Raw genomic sequence first — 22,383 nt, 5'->3', positions numbered from 1 at the left:
TGAGATAATGAAAATAATAATCAATAAAAACTGAGGGAACTCAGAGACCTGTGCGGGTGCGGGTCCTTGGTATGCTGAGTGCCGGTCTCCTGGGCCCACTGCTGTTTCTCTATACTTTGTCTCTGTGTCTTATTTCTTTTCTCAGTCTCTCATCCCACCTGACGAGATATACCCACAGGTGCAGAAGGACAGGCCACCCCTTCAAGAATCTTAAAGCATTTTCTTGAAATTAATAGTCATTAGTTAAAGACAAATTTGTAGTGAAGTATCTTTTTAAATAACGGTTTTATTCAAATATAATCACCATACCATACAATTCACCCATGTGAAGTATACAATTCCATGGTTTTTAGTGTATTCACAGACATGTGAATGATCAATCAATTTCAGAACGTTTTCATCACCTCAAAAATAAACCCCCAATTTTTTTTTTCTTTTGAGACAAAACTTCACTCTGTCGCCCAGGCTGGAATGCAGTGGCGTGATCTTCGCTTACTGCAAACTTCGTGGCCCGGGTTCAAGCAGTTCTGCCTCAGTCTTCTGAGTAGTTGGGATTACAGGTGCACACTACCATACCCAGCTAATTTTTTGTATTATTGTTATTTTTTTTTTTTTAGATGGAGTATCGCTCTGTCACCAGGCTGGAGTACAGTGGCACGATCTCGGCTCACTGGAATCTACACCTCCCAGGTTCAAGTGATTCTTTTGCTTCAGCCTCCTGAGAAGCTGGGATTACAGGTGTGCACCACCACACTCAGCTAATTTTTATATTTTTAGTAGAGATGCTGCTTCACCGTGTTGGCCAGGGTGGTCTCCATATCCTGACCTCATGATCCACCCGCTTTGGCCTCCCAAAGTGTTGGGATTACAGGTGTGAGCCACCGCACCTGGCCAGAAACTCCAAACTCTTTAGCTATCACCTTCCTATCCTCACATCTGTCCCCCGAGCAGTCATAAAAAACTACTAACTTTTCTGCCTCTATAAATTTAACTATACTGAGCATCTCATAAATGGAATTGTATAAAAGTGATCTTTTGTGATTTGTTTGAATATTATTTTATATTCTCCAGTCAGACTTTGAAGAACAGATAGCAAAAGTAACTTAGAAAAATGCACTTTTAGGGATATAGATATTATATCATTTTGAAATATAATCTCAATGCCCCACTCCCAAGGTGCCTTGCATCCCATCTGCATGCAAACATGCCACTCCACATTCCATTATAAACCTTGGTTTGTATGTAGCAAAAGAATAAATATAAAGTGGTGGTTAAGAGCACAGCCAAGAGAGGCAGACCACTTGATGTAAATGCTAATGCTGTCCCTTAGCGGCTGTGTAACCTAGGGCAAATTACTCAACTTCTTTGGCCTCCGGTCCTTAGGTCCTTAATTTCCTTACCTGAAACATTGGGAAAATAATGGTTCCCACCTCATAAGGGTGTTAGAAGGATAAAATGAGCAAATAGATGCAAGGCCTTTGAAACAGTCTGTAGTACATATTAGGAACAATATGTACTTGGCTGGGCGTGGTGGCGCACACCTGTAATCCCAGCACTTTGGAAGGCCTAGGTGGGTGGATCACTTGAAATTAGGAGTTTGAGACCAGCCTGGCCAACATGGTGAAACCCTGTCTCCTGTCTCTAATACAAATACAAAAATTAGCCGGGTGGGTGCCATGTGCCTGTAATCCCAGCTACCTGGGAGGCTGATGCATGAGAATTGCTTGAGCCCAGGAGGCAGAGGTTGCACCGAGCAGAGATCAGGCTACTGCACTCCAGCCTGGGCAACAGGAGTGAAATCTCGTCTCAAAAAAAAAAAAAGAACTATATGTGCTTTATTTACTATCATTATCAACTATGAGAGCCATTTAATGTGAATAGTGGCACAAAGTGTTCAAACTGTTCTCCTTATGACCCCCAGTCCTGTTCCGTAGTAAACCATTTCAACTAGAAGTGCCTTTCTAAATTCCCCAGTCTATTCTTCTCATCCTTGGAAGAAGAAAGTTTAGCCTGGAAAGACCCAATAATGTGTCCTTATCCATTTAACAAATATTTATTGAGAACATATTATGTACCACACATTACCTCAAGTTCTGTGAATAAGATTGAAATGATCCTTTTCATCATGGAGTCTAGTGGTAGATACAGGTAAACAGTTATGACAGGGATCAAAGAATGTAGTAAAGAGAAGAATTGTATCATTGCATAAGGGAACAAAGAGAAATCAGGCAAGATAACATCTAGTTGGTTTTTGGAGAGCTTATAGAAGTTTCAGTGCATGGGGAGATAATGGAAGTAAGATAAAGAGAGGAAGCATTTCTGAGATGTTTTGCTGAGAGTTTAGACGGTGCACCCTCTCAGGCATTTTCCATTGCAGTAAAGAGACTTCAGTAAATATTAAAACACTTAATTACTTTGTGAACATTTGACCACTGTTTCTTTAAATGTAGACTGCATTTAGGATGGAGCTGTGAGGATCCTGGGCTTTATATAGATTCTAGCCTGTTATAGTATTATGCAATGCTGAGGAAAGTTAGACGGAGCTTTGTGAGCATGCAGAAAAGTGGACTTGAGCTTAGAAGATCCTAAAAGAAGCAAGAGACACCTAAACTGGCACTTGGAGGATGAAGGGGTTGCAATGGGGAAGGGTATTCCAGGAGAGGGTAAATGAGCAGAGGCAGGAACTGGGGAGAGCCAGGCATGTTCTAGAATCTGAAAGTAGGAGGGCATGTCTGGAACACATTAGCCAGAAGGCAGAAGGCTGTAGATGAGGTTGCAGATGAGGCTGCGAGGTCGTAAGGGTCTAAACTCCATCCTCTTGGTATTGGGAAACCTTCAGGGACTGTAAACAACGAAAAGGGATGATTCACATGGTGCTAGTTAGTTGTTGCCCCAGCAAAGAGCCTGACTCTTGAGAGTGGAGTGAGTTTTTTTCATTACCCCATACTGATCCCACATCCCACCCTCAAGAATGGAAAGCTGCAAACTTCAAGAAAATTAACAAGGAACCAGAAGATGGCTGGAAAGTTTCCATAGCCTTCTAGCAAGCAGGGGGTATTTTACACCTTCTTGCCTAGTGCCAGACCTAGAGAGGTAATTTTTATTGTTATCACTAGACAAAATTATAAAATAAAATTTTATTTTCCCTTTATTTCTATAATTCTCAGCAATTCACAGTTGCAAAGTTGTTTCTATATCTCTGAACAGTAGTATTAATCGCATGGCTGTTCTGTGAAACAAATTATTCTTTGGTGACCCCTTTAAAGGCAAACATCATTGTAAAAGGAGGAGAAATTTAATTAAATGGGTAATATTTTCAAACCTAATATTCTGTTATGTAGCAATTTGACAGTATGCTTTTGCAATATTTATTTTCTCCTTCATTCTATTCACAAAGTTTTATAGTATTATATAACATTGTGGAGTGTAATGGACATGATAAGCCATTCAGGTCCCCCTCAGGAATAACGGAGACTTTACTTTAGTTTCTGGGAGTGCTGCCAGAAGAAAGCCCTCATCTGCAAAGGTCTGCCCCCTTTGGGGATTGCTACATCTTCAGAGAGTCACTTCCCTCTCCTAAAGTCATGATTCTTCCCCATCAAGCATATCCAGTGACTAGGTGATGCAGGCATAAAAAGGCCTCCCCGTCTCCTGAACCCTGGACAATTCTAAAGGGCATTCCGTCTCCATAACTCCCTGTAGGGTTGTCTGAGGCATCTAGCAGATCTGCATCCCAGCTCAGCTCCCCTTTTGTCCGTTCCTCCCTTCCCTTCCATAGGTGTTGATCCCAGGGGCCCTTGTGGAAAGCAGATACTATCTCAGTGCCCCTTGTTCACAGAGGCAAGAAGCAGGACATTTTGTCATGCTGAAGAACAAGGCCAGAAGGTATTTTGCAGGTGTTTTACTGTCTGGTGGAGAGTAAAACATAAAGGTTGAGAAATATTTCCTGAGGACCTAGCTCTGGGTATGTGTGTGACTTAAGTTCGTGCTTGCTAGCAGTGCAAATTCAACATATTTCACATGCTATTTTTTCTCTCTTTCTTCGCTTCTTCCTTTGTCCATCCATCCTTCCATCTCTGGAGTTTTTCCTCCCCTGGCCCCATCTGCTATCCATGTATAAATCCCAGTGTAATCCAAGAAGCACCATAAAGTCCCTGTGGCCTAAATGTATTCTCCACTGGCTACAATGCCTTCTTTTCCTTTATGCACAAAATTCACCACTAAAGCCATCCTTTTGGATAATTCAACAGCCAGAAGCAAGAAGTTCCTATTCAGATCCATGCACGTTACATGGCAAAAATGGCTCTGAGAGCCTTTGCCTGTTTTACTAATTAATCTTCACCTATTTATAAGGATTCTTTTTTTTTTTCTGGTTTACCCAAGAAAACATCATTATGGAATGAACTTGATTGAGAGGAGATAGCAAATAGGACAGGTGAGATTTAGTGGCATTGTAGGCAACTGGATGTCAATTAGAAGGTCCAGGCTTCCTGGAGTGGCTTCTCTTCCAGGAGTGTGCAATGATGTAGAAATAAATGCCATTCAAAGTGGAGGGAACTGCCCAAACTGTGCATACCTCACACAAAACAAAACAAAACAAAACTCTGTCTCTTTCTCAGTTTTACCCACTGAGTTACCAAAAAACTCTCAGCTGTCAGATCAAATGGATACTCATTACAAATTGTCTGACAACCTTTGGGTGACTTCTTATGTTGATACGGTCCCCGCATGGCCCATGCTTGCCTTTGAGAGCGCCCTCCTCCTGGGGCTCGGTGCCACTTGTCTACAATCTCCCTTGTGCCTCTGCAGATCCTGCTCAGGCGCCATTGGCTTCTCCATCTCTGGACTTCATTCTGCCTTTCTTTTTCTCAGTTTATACATTTCCTGGGGAGAAGTGATGAGTTTCTGAACAAGTGCAGGAGCAGTGGGGATGAAGAAGAGGAGAGAAAACGTGCAGATTACTTAGGATGGGGTTTCAGCTCACTCAGGCCAAACATGGGAGGAAGGAGCCCCTAAGCTCTCCTATCTCTCCAGCCAGCCCACCCCGCAGTCAGGCTCAAAGAGAAGCCTGTCTTGGAATCCTTCAGCGCTCTCCAAATACCTCTGCCTGCCTCTGCCCTCTTCCTAGGATCACGTGGCTGTGATTATACTCTGTACATTGGTCATAGTATGGGGGGCCCTGTAGTTCAGACTTTAAGGTGGATCCTTCTCTGTTTGCATGACCTCAGTGGATTAGGGTGCTTTTCATCTTTTTTGGATGAACGGGATGAATAAGTCTAGAAATAGGAGTTATACAATGTTGGTATATGATCTATTGACATATACAATAGATCAACAGGAACAAGAAACAGGACCAAAGTCTAAGACATGGGCTGAATATCAAAAGATGGAAAAGATCCCAAGAAGATAGGAGGCCACCTCTGAAGACTAGTGTGTCTAGAGAAGGGATGAAGTCCTCTGAGGCAGGCTGTCCCTCTTTGAAAACAATGTCCCCAGATGCTGTGGTAGAGAGAAGGAGATGACACTCAGAAGGGATAGGGAAGTTCTGCAGTGGTGAAAGATTGTTCAGTAACTTATTTATGCTTGATTTAGAAAGGAATCCTTGGAATTAGATGGAACTGATACAAAATATTGAGACTCATGAACTTAAGAGGCCCACGGGAGGAGAAAGTTTCCTTAGTGTTGACAACAGGCATGAATATGTTTGCTGAGAGGGACTTTGAGGGTTGAACTGCTCATGGTGTTCTTACTGGTGTATCAGAACAAAGTCGTTCAAGCCCATGGACCAGAAGATAAGGGAAGGAGAAAATTTCAGCTGCCTTGTGTAACGCTAATCTCGCATGCACTGGCACAAAAATCACCAAGGTGTTTGGGGGAGGTATAGAGGACCCTCAGAAGAATGTCAAAGGCTTTTCCAATGGAAGAGAAGCAATTTGGATGAAGGGCCCAGTAAGGCCATTGCTTACAGATGTGCATTTTGTTTTTTTTGTTTTGTTTTGTTTTCTTTGAGATGGAGTCTTACTCTGTTGCCCAGGCTGGAGTGCAGTGGTGTGATCTTGGCTCACTGCAACCTCCACCTCCCGGGTTCAAGAGGTTCTCCTGCCTCAGCCTCCCTAGTAGCTAGGATTACAGGTGTGTGCCGCCACAGCTGGCTAAATTTTGTATTATTATTAATTTTTTTTAATAGAGATGGGGTTTTACCATGTTGGCCAGCTGGCCTTGAACTCCTGACCTCAAGTGATCTGCCCACCTTGGCCTCCCAAAGCACTGGGATTACAGGCATGAGCCACCACACCAGGCCCAAATGAGCATTTTGTTTAGTGCATAAAAACACCCAGATGAAGGGCACAACCTCCTACTTTCCAAGCTGCATGCCCTGCCTGAGACTTCACTCAGTCAGAGAAAGTGACTTTTCCCAGATAGTCTACTCAGGGGAGAAGTTTCTTCAAAATTTGCACTCAGGCTTTCCAAAAGATAATGGTAGCCCAGAGATCCAACCATCTCTTTCCAAAGCCCAGTCACACTTCTTCTTGCACTATAGACACTGTATCTAAGGCCACCCTTTAAGTCTTTGAATTTATTTAGATAGACAAAATATTGTATGTTTCTTACATTATCGTATTTTTCTTAAATAGTAAAATTTACTTATTTGGTAAGATATTGTTTGGTCCAAAAATGCAACTAGTGATTAATAAAAAAGAAAAATCAGTATTTAGAAGCAAAAATAAGCTATTTAGCTTTTATGGATTTTAGTTTTATGTTATTGTTCTGGGAAGGTATCTGGTAACATGACAGCAATGTAATTTCTAAAGGAAAGGACATCTGTTTAATGTCACTTTTAGGGGCTTGAATTTCCTTGATTACTGGCCATACAACAGTTCATCATGGGAAGTTATTTGCAAAATGTGTCCTAAGAAGCTGAATTCATTTATTCACTCACAGACTAGAATTATTGAAAATGGAACACTGGAATGTTGGAAAGCCACATTCCAGAAAGGTAGTATAAATCCGTGGTTACATAGGGCGCTCTGGGGCTAAACCTCTGAGTTGCCTTGTGAACATACTAGCTGAGTCAACTTGGGCAAGCTACCTGGCCTCCCTGTGCTTTAGTTTCTCATTTGTGAAATGGAACTACCCCTTATTTGGTTGCTACAAAAATTAGCTGAGAAAATAAATGTAAAGTGTTTAGGCTTGTATCTGACACATAGTAAATATAGTAACAAAATTACATTAGCAACAGAACAACTAATATTGAGCTGACCTAAGACGTAATTGGCCAAGCCTCAAAGCACCATATTTTGCCCTGACGCTGCTCCTAATGCTGAGCCTGCAACTCTTTCATAGTCACAATAATGGTCTTGAACACATGGAGAGGCAGAGAGTTAGGAAACCCCAGAGGGAGACTGTGATCTATTTCAGCTCTGACCCCCTGCCAGGATCTGCTGAAGCTGCACCTCCATCTCCCCCCACACCACATCTCGACCCCCAACCCTTATCCCTCTGCTCCCCAGAAGTGACAGGATGTTAGATGTGGCTACTCAGGTTCAGCAGCTCCAGAGTGGAGCAGAACCCTCCCACACTTGTGCAGATGTCTTAAGGGAATTCTAGCAGCCACATTTGAGCCCTTTCCCTGACCAGCCACAGTCACCACTGACCACTTTTCCTTCTGAATGTACATTTGAAAGTGATTCCAAATGTTACTCAACCTTTCATTCATTTAGCATTTCAATATTTGTTTTTTACTTTTTTGTGTTGTTTTTATTTTTCCCAAATACAACAAAGTATTTTAATATTAGGGGATCAGGAGCACAAATCTTCAGGTATCTGAAGAATTTTATCTTTTATTTTTTGCAAATAAAATGGTAATCCGTAATCCTAAGCCATCAGTGCCACTACGACAGCTATAGAACATTTATGGGACATCTTAAGGAATCAGAGAAAGCTCTGGACATAGATGGGAAATGCCTGTATTTAAATAGATGTTTGACCCTAAAATTGGAGTCATTTCCTTTAGTATAAAGTAAGGGTGGACATGCCATTGTGAATACCAAATTTTTCTCACTAGTAATGAGTCCATCCCTTGAGTGCTGCTATGTGTCAGGAGCTTAACAATGTATTAGACAGATCTTATTATACTCATTATCAGATGAGGAAACCGGCTCACAAAGGTCAAGCCACAGTTAGCATTTAATGGCATGAGGCTTTAAAAAGTGAACACTAACTTCCATAGAGTGCTCACTATGGAGCAAACTCAGTGGGGAGTACTTTTTATAATTCCCACACAGCAAACTTCTGAGGTTGGTACTATTATTATTAATTTTTGCAGATAAGGAAGTAGAGTCATAGAGGGATCAAGTTGGAATTCTAAGCTTGTTTAGCTCTCAACTCTTGCTTCTTCCACATGGCTGTATACCTGGATGAAAAGGAAATTGACATTTCCAAGATTAAACACTAGTGATTGAGAGAAGCCGGGGTTCTAGGAAGCAGTAGGGAAGAAGAATTGATGATAGGGAAAAATAGAAAGAAGCCTTCTAAACTTATCTATTGTGAGCCACATTGAAGAATCTCTAACCTGAAGCAGAAGCAATTTTCTAACTAAGTATAGATGAGAGTCATTTAATATTTCAAAAAGGCAACTGAATGGCAATAGCTCAGTTTTGGAGGAGCTAGTGGAATTGACTATGAACATTGACTGTTTCTGATTTCCACTAGGACAGAACAAATGCACAGGGCTTAGGTAGGTCACAATGAGAGATACTTCAGTACACTAGTAGCAAGATTTTCTGATGTGAAGGTTGCTGTGGAATTGAAAAGTTACCAGAGAGATTACATCTATATATCTAGAAACTTTAAAATACAGCTTTAAACCAGTATTGAATGGCTTGCATCTTATCCTGCCTCAAACCAGAGAGATGGAGTCCAGCCATTCAAGATCTCATCCAACCTCTTGATTACATGAAACATCCCAAATTCCCAATCAATTAGGAGAGGAGTATCTAGACTTTCCTTCAATGTGTGCATAACAACACTTGTTCTTTGTAGGCTATCTTATCCTCTCCCCTTAAAAAGAGAGAAGTTGAATCTAGAAGCAAAGAAAATAGCAAAGTCTATGTAATTTGGTCCCATTTCCTACTATCTCCTTGTAATACCCCAGCAAAAATGCCTCTCTCAGGTAAAGAAGTTTCAAATCTCCTCATCCTGTAGAACATCAAAACCCTTACCTAGGTGCAATGTTTCTGCTCACATTGCTCTCCCTTGCCTGGGATACTCTTTCTCTTAGGAAATCCACCCACCTACTGTGTCATGTTCTACTCAGTGTTCAAGGTCTCACTCTAATCATAGAGCCTTTAGTCACACTCTTCTCAGAATTTCTCTGATACTGTAAGTCTATATCACAGTTTATTGCCGAATTACATTATTTGTGATTCTTTGGCATTATATAATATCCATCTTTCCAACCAGATTGTGAGTTCTTTAAGAAAGCTTACCCAATGCTCTTCTGAATCCCCCAAATTGCACAGTCAGAATGTAAGGATTTTGTGGTTGTTGTTTTCAGTCACAAATAGTTTTGAGAACTTACTTTCAGTCTTGAGTTTTCATTAGCTTAAAAATAAAAAACAAAGTTAAAAATGCACAGGGATTAGGTAGGGATTATTATATCCTTGTAGAATATATTAGGAATTAGTCAAACTGCAAACTATATTGGGCACAACATTATCTCATTGCAGAGGGAACACTATCTGATGATTTTTACTAAAAGGATTTGGAATGCAGATGCCCTTGACATTTTCATGTAGGCATCCAGGAAAGATTCGGGAAATGAGGCTGCTCCTGTCCTCTGAAGCTCCAATTCTCTGGTCCCCTATGTCAAGATAAGAGTCCATTCCACTGGAATCAGTTTATCTGAAGTTTAGGTGTAGAAAGAATGTTGTACACTGAAAAAGAAGGAAGAGAAGAAAAACTAACATGTGTGAATATGTATTTGCCAGGAGCTTTGTATACATAATTTCATAGAATCTTACAACAATCTTGCATTGTAGAACCCTGAATGTCATGAAGATTAGATGATGTGCACAATCAATGAGTAGAACAAGGAGTTGAAGCCCTTTTACTCTTGTTGATCCCTATGATAAAGGTTGAGCCAACTGATAAACATATTGAAAACAAAATGAAATATTTTGTTTCACAGAGTGTGTACTCTGTGAAAGAAATCTGTACATTCTTCTGAAATCAAAGCACTGTTTTGTATACTTACAGAAGATTAGTAAATACGTTATGTTGTTAGTCAGCACAACCATAATAGACACAGTTTAAAATTTGATTTTTCTCAAAGAATTTATACTAGGCTAGACTGAACCCAGAGACATATTGAGGAAATAAAAAAATCATTTCTCTCCATTTGCAAAACAGTTTTGGGGAGTCAGGATGAGTCACGAGTTGTTCTAATTGGTTGGAAAATTAGAGAAGAGATATACACTGGCTGTGAGTAAAAGGGGAGGATAGATTTTAACAGGGGAAGACCTGAAACACCATCTCTCAGAATGACTGATGTAGAGTGCGTTTCTGGGTGAACCTGAGCCTTTCACTAGGATTATCAAGAAAACATCAAACTCGTATTTTCCCTCTAGCAAGCTTCATTCCTAGGCTTTGCTATTTCTGTTCACACTTTGTCCTGGGTGAAAAAAGGGAATAGAACATGATGGTCTTTACCCACAACCAAGGAAAATTGGCATAAATAAATTGGGCCTTAATAAATTGGCCTTTGGAATATTGTAATAGGTTATAATACAGCTATATGCCAGGTAGAAACATGACATTGAATGGAGTTATCAGTTCTCACTTAGGGGAACTAAAGGTCAGGGAGTTTTACCTGAGAGAAGATACTAATCTGAAAGTCCAATTAAGAAAACATTTAATTTAAATGGCATCAAAAAAATTAAAAAATAACCTTAGAAAAAATATTTAACCAAAGAACTGCAAGGCGTATACACTGAAAACTACAAAACATTATTGAAAGAAATTAAAGAAGACCTAAAAGAACGGAAAAACATACTGTATTCATGGATTGGAAGAGTTGCTATTGTTAATATGGCAATACTATTTAAATTGATCTATAGAATGGCCAGGAGCAGTGGCTCATGCCTGTAATCCCTGCACTTTGGGAGGCTGAGGCAGGTGGATAACCTGAGGTCAGTCAGGAGTTCGAGACTAGCCAGACCAACATGATGAAACCCCATCTCTATGAAAAATACAAAAAATTAGTCGGGCATGGTGGTGGGCACCTGTAATCCCAGCTACTTGGGAGGTTGAGGCAGGACAATAGCTTGAACCCAGGAGGCGGAGGTTTCAGTGAGCTGAGATTGTGCCACTTCACTCCAGCCTAGCCAACAAGAGCAAAATTTTGTCTCAAAAACAGAACAAAACAAAATAAAACAAAAACATAAACAAAAATGGAATAAATGCAATCCCTATCAAATTTCCAATGGCAAGGGACACAGAATAGCAAAAACAATTTTTTTTTTTTTTTTTGAGACGGAGTCTGGCTCTGTTGCCCAGGCTGGAGTGCAGTGGCCGGATCTCAGCTCACTGCAAGCTCCGCCTCCTGGGCTTACGCCATTCTCCTGCCTCAGCCTCCCGAGTAGCTGGGACTACAGGCGTCCGCCACCTCGACCAGCTATTTTTTTGTATTTTTTTAGTAGAGACGGGGTTTCACCGTGTTAGCCAGGATGGTCTCGATCTCCTGACCTCGTGATCCGCCCGTCCTGGCCTCCCAAAGTGCTGGGATTACAGGCTTGAGCCACCGCGCCCAGCCAGCAAAAACAATTTTGAAAATAAGAGCGAAGTTGGAGAACTCACACTCTCCAATTTAAAACTTACTATCAATACAGCATGCTACTATCATATAGATAGAAATATAGACCAATGGAATAGAATTGAGAGTCCACTCATAAACCACATGTTTGTGGTCAATTGATTTTGACAAGGGTGCCGAAACAATTAATGAAGGGAAAGAAATAGTCTCTTCGACAAATAGCGCTGAGACCACTGAATATTCACATGCAAAAAAAAAATTAGCACTTCTTTCTCACCCTGTATATAAAACTCAAAAGATCAAAGACTCATAAGAGCAGAAGCTATAAATCTCTTAGAAGAAATATAAATGGAAATCTTTAAGACCTGGGATTAGCAAATGGTTTTTTAGATAAGACACCCTACGCACAAGCAATTAAAAATATGTGTGTATAAAATATATTTCTTTATATTTATTTATTTTAGTATATTTGTGTATAAAATTGACAAAGCCCAATTTTTATACATAAATTTTTATGTATAAAAATTGGGCTTCATCAAAATTAAAAAATTTTGTGTGTCACAGGACACTGTCAAGAAAGAAGACAACTCATAGAATGGGAAAAAGTATTTGCAAATTATACATCTCATAAGAGTACAGTATCCAGAATACATAAACAACTCTTCCAACTCGAAAACAAAGACAACCCAATTAAAATCAGCAAAGGACTTAAATGGACATTTCTCCAAAGAATATATACTATACAAATGGCCGACAAGTACATGAAAGGTGATCAACATAATTAGTCATTAGGGAAATGTAAATCAAAATTATGATGCTACATCACTTCATACCCACTAGGATAGCTATAATAATAATAATAATAATTTTTAAAAGGACAATAACAAGTGTTAGCGAGGATGTGGACAAATTGGAATCTTCATACATTGCAGGTAGGACCGTAAAATGGTACAGCCTGTGTGAAAAACAGCTTGGCAGTTCCTCAAAAAGTTAAACATAATTACCATATGACCTGGCAATTCCACTCCTAAATATATACCCCAGAGAATTAAGAACAAGCGGCCAGGCGCGGTGGCTCACGCCTGTAATCCCAGCACTTTGGGAGGTGGAGGTGGGCAGATCACGAGGTCAGGAGGTCGAGACCATCCTGGCTAACAGGGTGAAACCCTGTCTCTACTAAAATACAAAAAATTAGCCGGGCATGGTGGTGGTCACCTGTAGTCCAGCTATTCAGGGAGTCGAGATCGCGCCACTGCACTCCAGCCTACGCCACTGCACTCCAGCCTGGGAGACAGAGCAAGACTCCTTGTCAAAAACAACAACAGCATCAACAACAAAACAACAACAACAAAAAAAGAAGCATTCACAGAAAAACTTTTACACAAACGTTCACAGCAGCATGATTCACAATAGCCCAAAGTGAAAGTAACCTAAATGTCCATCAGCTAATGAAATCCATGCAATGGGATGTTATTTAATCATAAAAGGAGTGAAGTACTGATACATGCTACGACATGAATCAAACTCAAAAACATTACACTGAATGAAAGAAGTCAGACAAAAAAGGACACATATTTTATGATTACATTTATATTAAATGTTCAAAATAGCCAAATTTATAGAGATAGAAAGTAGATTAGTGGTTGCCAGGGCATGGGAATATTAGAGACGAAGTTTCACCATATTGGCTTGGCTGGTCTCGAACTCCTGACCTCAGGAGATCCACCCGCCTCAGACTGGGATTACAGGTTTGAGCCACTGCACCTGGCCTCAAGGGCGTATGATACTTTATTCTCTTGTTTAGAAGTTAGTTTTCTTCCCTCCTGTATTTTAATGCTTAGCTCAGAAGTAACTTATTTGTTCAATAAACAAAGGATGATTTTATGTAGTCTCTCTGCCTTGAATGTTCTTTCCTGACTCTCCCATGGCTTATGTCTTCTTATCTTTCAGGCCTAACTTAGTCTTTTTCTAGAGAAGCCTTCCCTGATAGCTAAGTATTAATATATTCCCGCTTATCACTTTTATTTTTCCGTCACTGCATTTTGTTAGTATCCTGCAGGGGCAATTATGGTTAATTGCTTCTCTGTTGGATTTTTGTCTCTTATCATAGACTGTAAGCTCAGAGGACAGAGAACATGATTGTTTTGTTCAATGATACATCCCCAGTGCTTAGGACAGTGCTCCATAAATATTATTTGAATGAATGACTAATTGAGAAGGCAGGAAGCTGTGACAGACATCTCAAGCCTTCTCAGGTTACAGGCAGGTTCAGAAGTGGCCTGGAATTGCCTTGTTCTGTAATCCTGTTGAGTCTAGTCCACAGTACTCCAGGCTTAGCTGGTTTAGGGCTTGGCTGTGGTTTAAATCTATGTTTGCAAATTCATAGTACTTCATAGAAGAAGAAATTGATCTCTGCCAAAATCAACAGTAAATAAGTGCTGTGGTATGATGCTTAGCCTGATTAATCAAGTTTAGGCAGAGAGTGATGAAGAGAACAGTTCTCCCAGACAGCAGAACAGTGGGTTTTAAAGGTGGTAAGTGAACAAACCCACATTGCTTGAGTCAGAGGTTGATAGGGAGGGTTAAAGAATGAGAATGGAAGGAAAGATTCCGATATAAGTTACAGTTTGAATTCACGTTGGTTGGCCTAAGACCCTCCTGTTTAGCACTATGTTCACTGTCTGAGAGAAACTGAGGCAAAGTGCCAACCCACACTTTTTAGCAAGAAGATGCTGAGACAGAGTTTATGGTACAAGATATTTATAAGAAATTAATACCTGTGAGTGGAAGCAGGATTCAGTCGTGGGAGAAACTGAACTGAAATGGAGGCTTGGCAAAGTCTTGGCCCACCCAGAGGGGAGCGCTGGAAAGAATACTGTCTTAGGCTATTTTCTGTGGCTATAACAGAAGAACACCGGCTGGGGAATTTATATAGAAGAGAAGTTTATTCAGCTCATGGTTCTGGAGAACAGGAAGCCCAAGAGCAAGGCACTAGCATCTGGTGAGCCATCTCATGGCTAAAAGGTAGAAGCTAGACGTGAACACTCACAATAGAGAGAGGTACCAGAGGCTGGACTTGCTTTATATCAACCCACTCCCAGGATATCAACTTTGATCCATTCATGCAAGCTCTGCCCTCGTGACCCGATTATCTTTTATTAGGCTCCACCTCCAAACACTGTTGTATTGGGTTTAAGGCATTTACAAGGAATTAATTCTTGTGAATGGAAGCAGGATTCAGCTGTGGGAGAAACTGAACCAAAATGGAGGCTTGGCAAAGCCTTGGCCCACCCAGAGGGGAGCTGTTTCCATCACATGAACCTTTGGGGGATACCTTCAAATCATAGCAAGTATGTGCATCAGAGTTGCCACACATCCTGCAAAATGGCTGGGCCTTTATGACCCCCCAACCCTCATGCCCTCTATTCAGTAGCCATATGCACAAGATATTTGCTCATTGATTATGTGCTAATTGTGCGGGGAAACAACATCCATGCTTGCTTCCTAATTTGGGCTCTGAAGGTTAAACTACTTGGGTAACTTTGCAAAAGCCACATGTCTGTGACTTAGATGGTCTCGGACTATTATTATCCTCACTTCACTGATAAGGAGGTAGGGGTGGGTGGTGGTAAGTGATGAATGTCACTTAAGGACCTTATATAGCTGGCAAATGGCAGAGACAAGCTTGGGGCAGATCTGGCTGGCTGGCTCTAAGCCCAGATATTTTAACTACATCACTCAGTCTCTAAGATTCTTAAAACAAGGAGCTTGGTTAGATATTTTTTACATTTTCTCCGATTTTTAATGTTGCGTGTGTTATTAGGGCATGTTTCAAGGACCTTAGGTTTATTGTCATGTATTTATTATAAAAGTAAACTTTGCTCAGTTCATCTACATAATGTGAATGCTGTGTGTTTATAGAATAGTTGAACTCATTATTGCCATTCTTGCTCAGAAGTCTGAGTAGCAAGATGCTGGCATTTTCTTTTGAATACCAAACATTTTGGCTATAGGGCAGTGTCTGACCTGCTAAAGTTATAAACTTATTAACCTTTTTTCCTCCATAGGACATTTTTAATAAGTTGTCAAACGTATTCATGCATACCATTACAAAAGAGGCCTTTGTGTGGTGAATGATAAGCAGATGATTAAGTAAAGTTTTCCTTCACTGAAACAGCACTTTAAAAGGATGCTTAAAAAACAATATTTAAAAGGATTTACTGTATTTCCTTTCTAAATGTTTGTATAAGAAAGGGTGGCATTTATTTCCACATTCAACAAACATTCTATTTTCACAACAGAATCATAAATGTCAATCAATGGAGCAACAAATATTCTCTCTTCAGTTTCTAGGGTAAGGCACATGACTAGCGAAATGAAAATGAAAGCATGGCAAATAAAGGCAGGTTTCACCTGGGGGGTTTACTTTGTGACTATGAAACGCCAGGCTTCTAAGGGATGGGACTTGAAAATTTTTCTAATGCCTTCCAGTGGTTTCCAAGGGACGTGAAGAATCAATTACCTACCTAGATCCCTCTCCTTCTCTCGTCTTCCTCCTCGTAAATCACACAAGTCCAGGAGAGTGTAAAGACATTCATATTTCTGTGCACTGAGCAAACCTTTCTTTCCGTAAACAGGAGTTTGTTAAGGAAGTATTCTCCTCTTAAGAAAATTGGAACAACACAGTTTTTTACATTTTTGTAGCTTTCTAAGATTTTTCACAAGGTGGATCCCAAATTTTTAGGTTTCACAGACTAGTAAAATTATCAAAAAATGTCTGACTTTGTATTTTGCCAAATAATGGTATTCGAGAGAGAAAAGGTTATATGTAACATCACCATTATTTATGGAAAAAAAAAAGGTCATGATCATGGTCAAGGGGGTCATTTTACATAAAAGGTCTTTTAAATAGCCCAAAATTGACTCGGAAAACTCTACTGTCCTAAATTTTCGCCTTCTGCAGAGTTGTAAAAACTTCCTCAAAAACTTTCATAATCACCCTCTAGAGTAGGCAAGGCGTGTATTGTTCTCATCTTGCCTGTTAAGAAATGTGTGCTAAGAAGTACAAAGTAACTAGTTTAAAATCATAACTATGTTGTGGTGGACCTCAAATTTGAATGGGGCCATTGGACTCCTATCTTCCTCATTCTGCAGTACTGCCTCCTGGAATGCTATTTCAATTGTTTCCCCGTTTCTCATGCATGTTTAACCTTGATTTGTAGCTGTTCTTTATTCTTTATTTCCCTGTGAGCTGACTTTAGAATGACATCTGTATAGTTATTTGTATTCTCCCAAACAAAATATTCATGGTAAAAATATTAGAAAGCAATGTAGAATTTACTGAAAATTGTGTAGCAAAGATAAATGATAGAGCTTATATCATAAACCTGCTGTCAAACCCTGCCAGACACTCAATTATTTAACAAATGTTGATGGAGTTCTCATTGTGCACGGGTACTGTCCCAGGCCTCAGCAATGGAAAGACAGGGCTCCTGATAACATACAGCTTCTGTTTTGTTTAATTTTAGCAGAGAACAGCAATCTAGATAGCATTGGAGAAAAACTGTCATGAAGAAAATTAAATGGTAACATGGTAAGAGTGGCTGGAAGCAAGGGGCTTTGTAGAAAATGGTTAGGGAGACCCTCCCTCGCAGGGATGTTGGATCTGGGCTCTGAGTCCTGAGAAGATGGGAGGAGGTGGGGCTTCATCAGAGAAATCAGAAAATAGGATGCTGACACTGCCAGGAGGGAGTGCACCCATGCATTTGAAGGCAAAGCAGACCCAAGTGAGGAAGAGGGAGGGCAGGAGGAATGAGGATGGAGGGTGGAGCAGCATCCAGACCAAGAGGCCTGTGTCAGTTATGGTGCATTCATATTATGTTTCAAGAGTAAAGGGAAACTGTAGATGAGAGAGGACCTTACCTAATTTAATGCTTTGTTTTAATCACCCTAGGGAGTAAGATAGGCAGCAGAGGAATCAGGTCATCGTGGTGGACAATGATGGTGCCTTGGCCATTGGTGGTAGCACAGGAAAGAGGACAGCTTGCTCTTTGATCTGGCCTCCAGAGGCTACAGGCCCCTCGCACTAGTGTGAGCTCAGGTTCTCATGTAGGTTCTCTTCCTCAGTCCATCAATCCTTATTGGAGAAGCAGATGCCAGGATGGGATTAAATATGCCAGAGATTTAGTAGGGGAACGTGTCTGTGGAGGATAAATGGGAAGGGGGAGGAGGAGGTGGACAGGGCCTTCAGACTACAATGCAGGCGTGACTCCTGAGGGGAATGGGAGGAAGACTGGGCAGGGGTCTCAAACTACAGGCAGTTCTGGACATCTCAGCTGGGTTGATGGGGAGTCCAGGAGGAGTGAGTTCCACTGGAAGTGTCTTGCAAGTGGCAGGAATAAGCCTGCACTGCTGCCTTCACCATGCTCAGCCGGTGACAGGCAGCAGACAGGAAAAGTATGACAAGTATGACCTCAGCATGAAAACTGCAGTGCAACCAAAGAAGCTGCAGCTGAGACTGTCAACCATCTGCCCTTCCCAAGACAGATTCTCAATTATGCACCCAAAAGGGACTAAAAAGAAATAAAAACAAAATGCAATTTTGGATTATGTCACTTTTATTTCTAGTACATTTTCCATACAATAGCAACCTTTGCTTAGGAATGTTACAGTTTTTCACTCTTCTTTAAAATTGGTTTCCCTTTTATTACCTTAGGTCATTTCACTGATGAGAAATTGGAAGCACAGAGAGGATAGGGGAAATGCCCAAGACTCAAGATATGGTGGCAAAATTGGGAACAGAATTCTGCCTCCTAGCTTTCTATACAATTTCGCTGCTAGTTTCAAGTATTTATCTGGAAAATATTACAAGAAAACATTTTGGACACAATTTTTGTGTATACCAGTTCAGTAAAGACAAAGAGAAAATTCACATTCTACTTTGTAAGTGTGCGTATGAGAGAGAGAGAGAGAGAGAGAGAGAGAGAGAGAGAGAGACAGAGAGACAGAGTGAGGGAGAAAGAGAATAAAATTTAACAAAAAACGTCATTATTGTCACACTCTATACTAACTAGTAGTCCTAAAAAGATGTTGGTTTTGTGACCCTTTGAGAGAAAATTGTCATGAAGAAAGATGATACTTGCAGTGTACTGTCACTCTTTATTGCTGCCCACAGAATTACGGATATTAATGTGAGTCCAAAGAGCCGAAAGTGCACCTCGCTTCTGCCTCAAATGTTTACACCAAAATAAGGCATCATCACAGGGAATTAACCTTTCTTACTTAGAAGAGTTATATGCCTGTAAAAATTGCACACAACAAATAGCAACAATGCCAAAGACACTTGCTCAAATCCATGTGTTGCCATGGAAATAGATAACCAAAATGATGCCATGATTTCTTATCTCTAGTAACAATCCTTGCACAAAGGAAACACAAACACAAAGCTACACAAAGAGAATGAGAATATTTGCTGGTTCATAGTAATACCCTATGGGAAACCTGTTGGCCTTCTTATTTTATTGAGACCAGTTTATCTTTCCAGCTAATAAAAAATTGGCAAAGAGATACCTCTTTATTATTGACGACCACATTCGTAAACAAGGGATGGGTGCAATGCTAAGAAGCCTCATGACACATGACATTGCCTCCAGACACCCATTCTTTGTTTTGAGAATTTTCATGCCCATTAAAAATATTATTTTTGTGGGGCATTATATTAGCAGTACTCATTTATTTTAGCACATTTAGAAGGAAGCCAAAAGGAGAAAGAAGAATATTCCTATCATTCAGTGGTAACCATTGTTATCATTCTGCTATAATTCCTTCTCAGCTACTTGGGAGGCTGAGGCAGAAGAATAGCTTGAACCCGGGAAGCAGAGGTTGCAGTGAGCCGAGATCATGCCATTGCACTCCAGCCTGGGTGACAGAGCAAGACTCTGTCTCAAAAAAAAAAAAAAAAGTTATTGAGGTACATTGGATCTAATGTAATTTATGAGATGCAAGACATACAATCGATTTGTGGAGGGAAAATTATTTCTGTTCCTCATATCATGAGGCATTCCACTAAATGACACAAGTGGACATGACTGCTTTGAGCCAGAAGGCAGCCAGCACTAAGCACTCCTTCTCCATCAACATGATGTATTGTAACCACTATTGTTGATGCTGCCCACATACTGTCTCCTTCTAGAGGACTTCACAAAGGATGGGCCAAGAAATGGCAACTACTTGTATATTTCAAAATTCTCTTTTCTCCCTTGAGAAAAAGGCCTGTCCATTCCTGTTTTTCAGTCTAAAATGACCATACTCAATGGTTTGTTTTGTTTTCAATGTTTTCCTTTAATAAGTAGATGTTTTTGAGGGCACTTAAGGTTTCCTACTCTCTTTCCGGTCAATCAGACTGAAATATCTAGTGGTGCTTTAATCATGGGTCAGAGCTGTTGTACTTGTGGAGCCAACTCTGGCACTTACTTCTCATTGCTATTTTCAGCTATAAGGATGTTTTAGTTTGCTGCCTGTACTTCTAGATGAAACCTCGATGTTAGAGAGAATCATGTATCCATGGAAGAAGAATCAGAAGATCATATTTGGGACCAGGTTCAGTACTGTATGGACTGTACCCACACCATGCAAAGTTAGCTGAGAAATTCTAGCTCCTGTTTGTACCTCGCAACTAAGCTGAAATGATTTACTCTTTGTTGGACATGCTAGAAATGGTCCCATAAGGTTTATTTTTCACTCAGCATTCAGTCACCACTATATTACTAATTCTAAATCATGATCTGAAGGTTTATTGGTCATTTCATATTTCTCATGTGAGTCATGATCAATAAATGTTGGAACGGAAATAACCTCTGTTCTTAACAGTCCCATAAGTCCTTAACTTCTTAAGAAGTTAATTTCATTATGTAGTCGAATAGCACGTAAGAAACTGTAAATAGAATCTTAAGAAAATATACAAATTCTTAAACCCTCTGATATGTAAAAAGACTACATAAAGTTTTTGAATCTTGAGACAAAACATCCTTTGGACATCAGACCCATTGGCTAATAATTGAACCCAAACTTCTCCAATGTTAGCATAACTCTCTTCACTATTTTATTAGTGTCTGGATGGAGGGAGAGGGAAACAAAGAACAAAGGTGACTAAGATGGCACACTTCGGGTTCTTCATCACCAACTTTCCCGTGCAGGGAAAGGCACAGGTCAACTGCGCAGGCGCAGCATGACGTCCGACCGAGGAAAACCGAAACCTACCTGGCCGTGCCCACTGCACTGCCCTCCACCGGCCCGCATCCCGCCTACCGCCCTCCCACTCCCAGGCCCAAGACACAAAAGCCGCTCCCAGCAGGTGCGCGGCGTGAACTTCCTGGGCCCTCGTCCTACCAGAACCCTCCTCGGAACCAGGAACCTTCGCCCGAGAATGCCGGTGCGAACTTCCTGGGCCCCTTCTCCTATGCGGACCCAGGAACCTTCGCCCAAGAATGGCCGAGCGACTTCCTCCGCCTCCGCCGCCAGAGACCGGTGAACTTCGCCCTTTCTTCCTTCACATTGGCTACCTAATACAGTTTCTTTTTACCTTGCCTACTTGCCTTTTCTCTGGCACCTGCTCTGGTGGTCGCATAAAGCAAATCAATTAGTCCCTGAGGAGTGCTTCAATTTGGGGCTGCTCACCAGCATTGAGGGACAGAAAGATCTTCAGCTATAGTGATCCTGGCCTCATGTCACTTATCAACCAAAATCCAGGGAAACAGAAGATTTAACCAGTGACAGCTAACCATTTGGTGTATTTTCTACATGCATTCTGTCTTTCTTCCTTAGTGTCTGGAGCCAGATTTTATGTAAGACTGAAATTCACCCAGAGAAAAGCATATTTCTCAAAAGCATTGGCAGCTAGTGGTGACCATGTCATTAAGCTCTGGCCAATGAGACACAAACCTAAGTGTTTCATGGGCTTTGGGAAAGGCTACTTAAAGAATACTAACTCAGGCCAGGCACAGTGGCTCACACCTGTAATCCCAATACTTTGGGAGGCCGAGGTGGGTGGACCATGAGGTCAGGAGTTCAAGACCATCCTGGCCAACATGGTGAAATCCTGTCTCTACTAAAAATACAAAAATTAGCCGGGTGTGGTGGTGGACAACTGTAATCCCAGCTACTCAGGAGGCTGAGGCAGAAGAATCACTAGAACCCAGGAGGCAGAGGTTGCAGTGAGCTGAGATTGCACCACTGCACTCCAGCTTGGGCAAAAGAGTGAGACTCCGTCTCAAAAAAAAACAAAAAAAAAGGAATGCTAACTCTAACTCAGCAGGTATTCCCCTGCCCCCTTTCAGTTTCCCTTTCTTATGGTCTTAAATGACCTATCATGATTGCAGCTTCAGCAGTCTTCTCAAAACAGGAAGTGACCTTCCAGAAGGATGCCAACATTAAGATAGAAGGAGAGAGAGACCAAAGATGCAATGGTCCATATCAGCGGTGATGGCTGTGAAACTGCCACACCTGCTGATATGGTTTGGCTCTGTGTCCCCACCCAAATCTCATCTTGAATTGTAATCCTCATAATCCCCATG

Source organism: Colobus angolensis, unplaced genomic scaffold, assembly GCF_000951035.1.
Source record: "Colobus angolensis palliatus isolate OR3802 unplaced genomic scaffold, Cang.pa_1.0 Scaffold23, whole genome shotgun sequence".
In the NCBI taxonomy this organism is placed as follows: Eukaryota; Metazoa; Chordata; class Mammalia; order Primates; family Cercopithecidae; genus Colobus; species Colobus angolensis.
The sequence above is the reverse complement of the archived record's forward strand: the minus strand, read 5'-3'. Positions refer to the sequence as shown.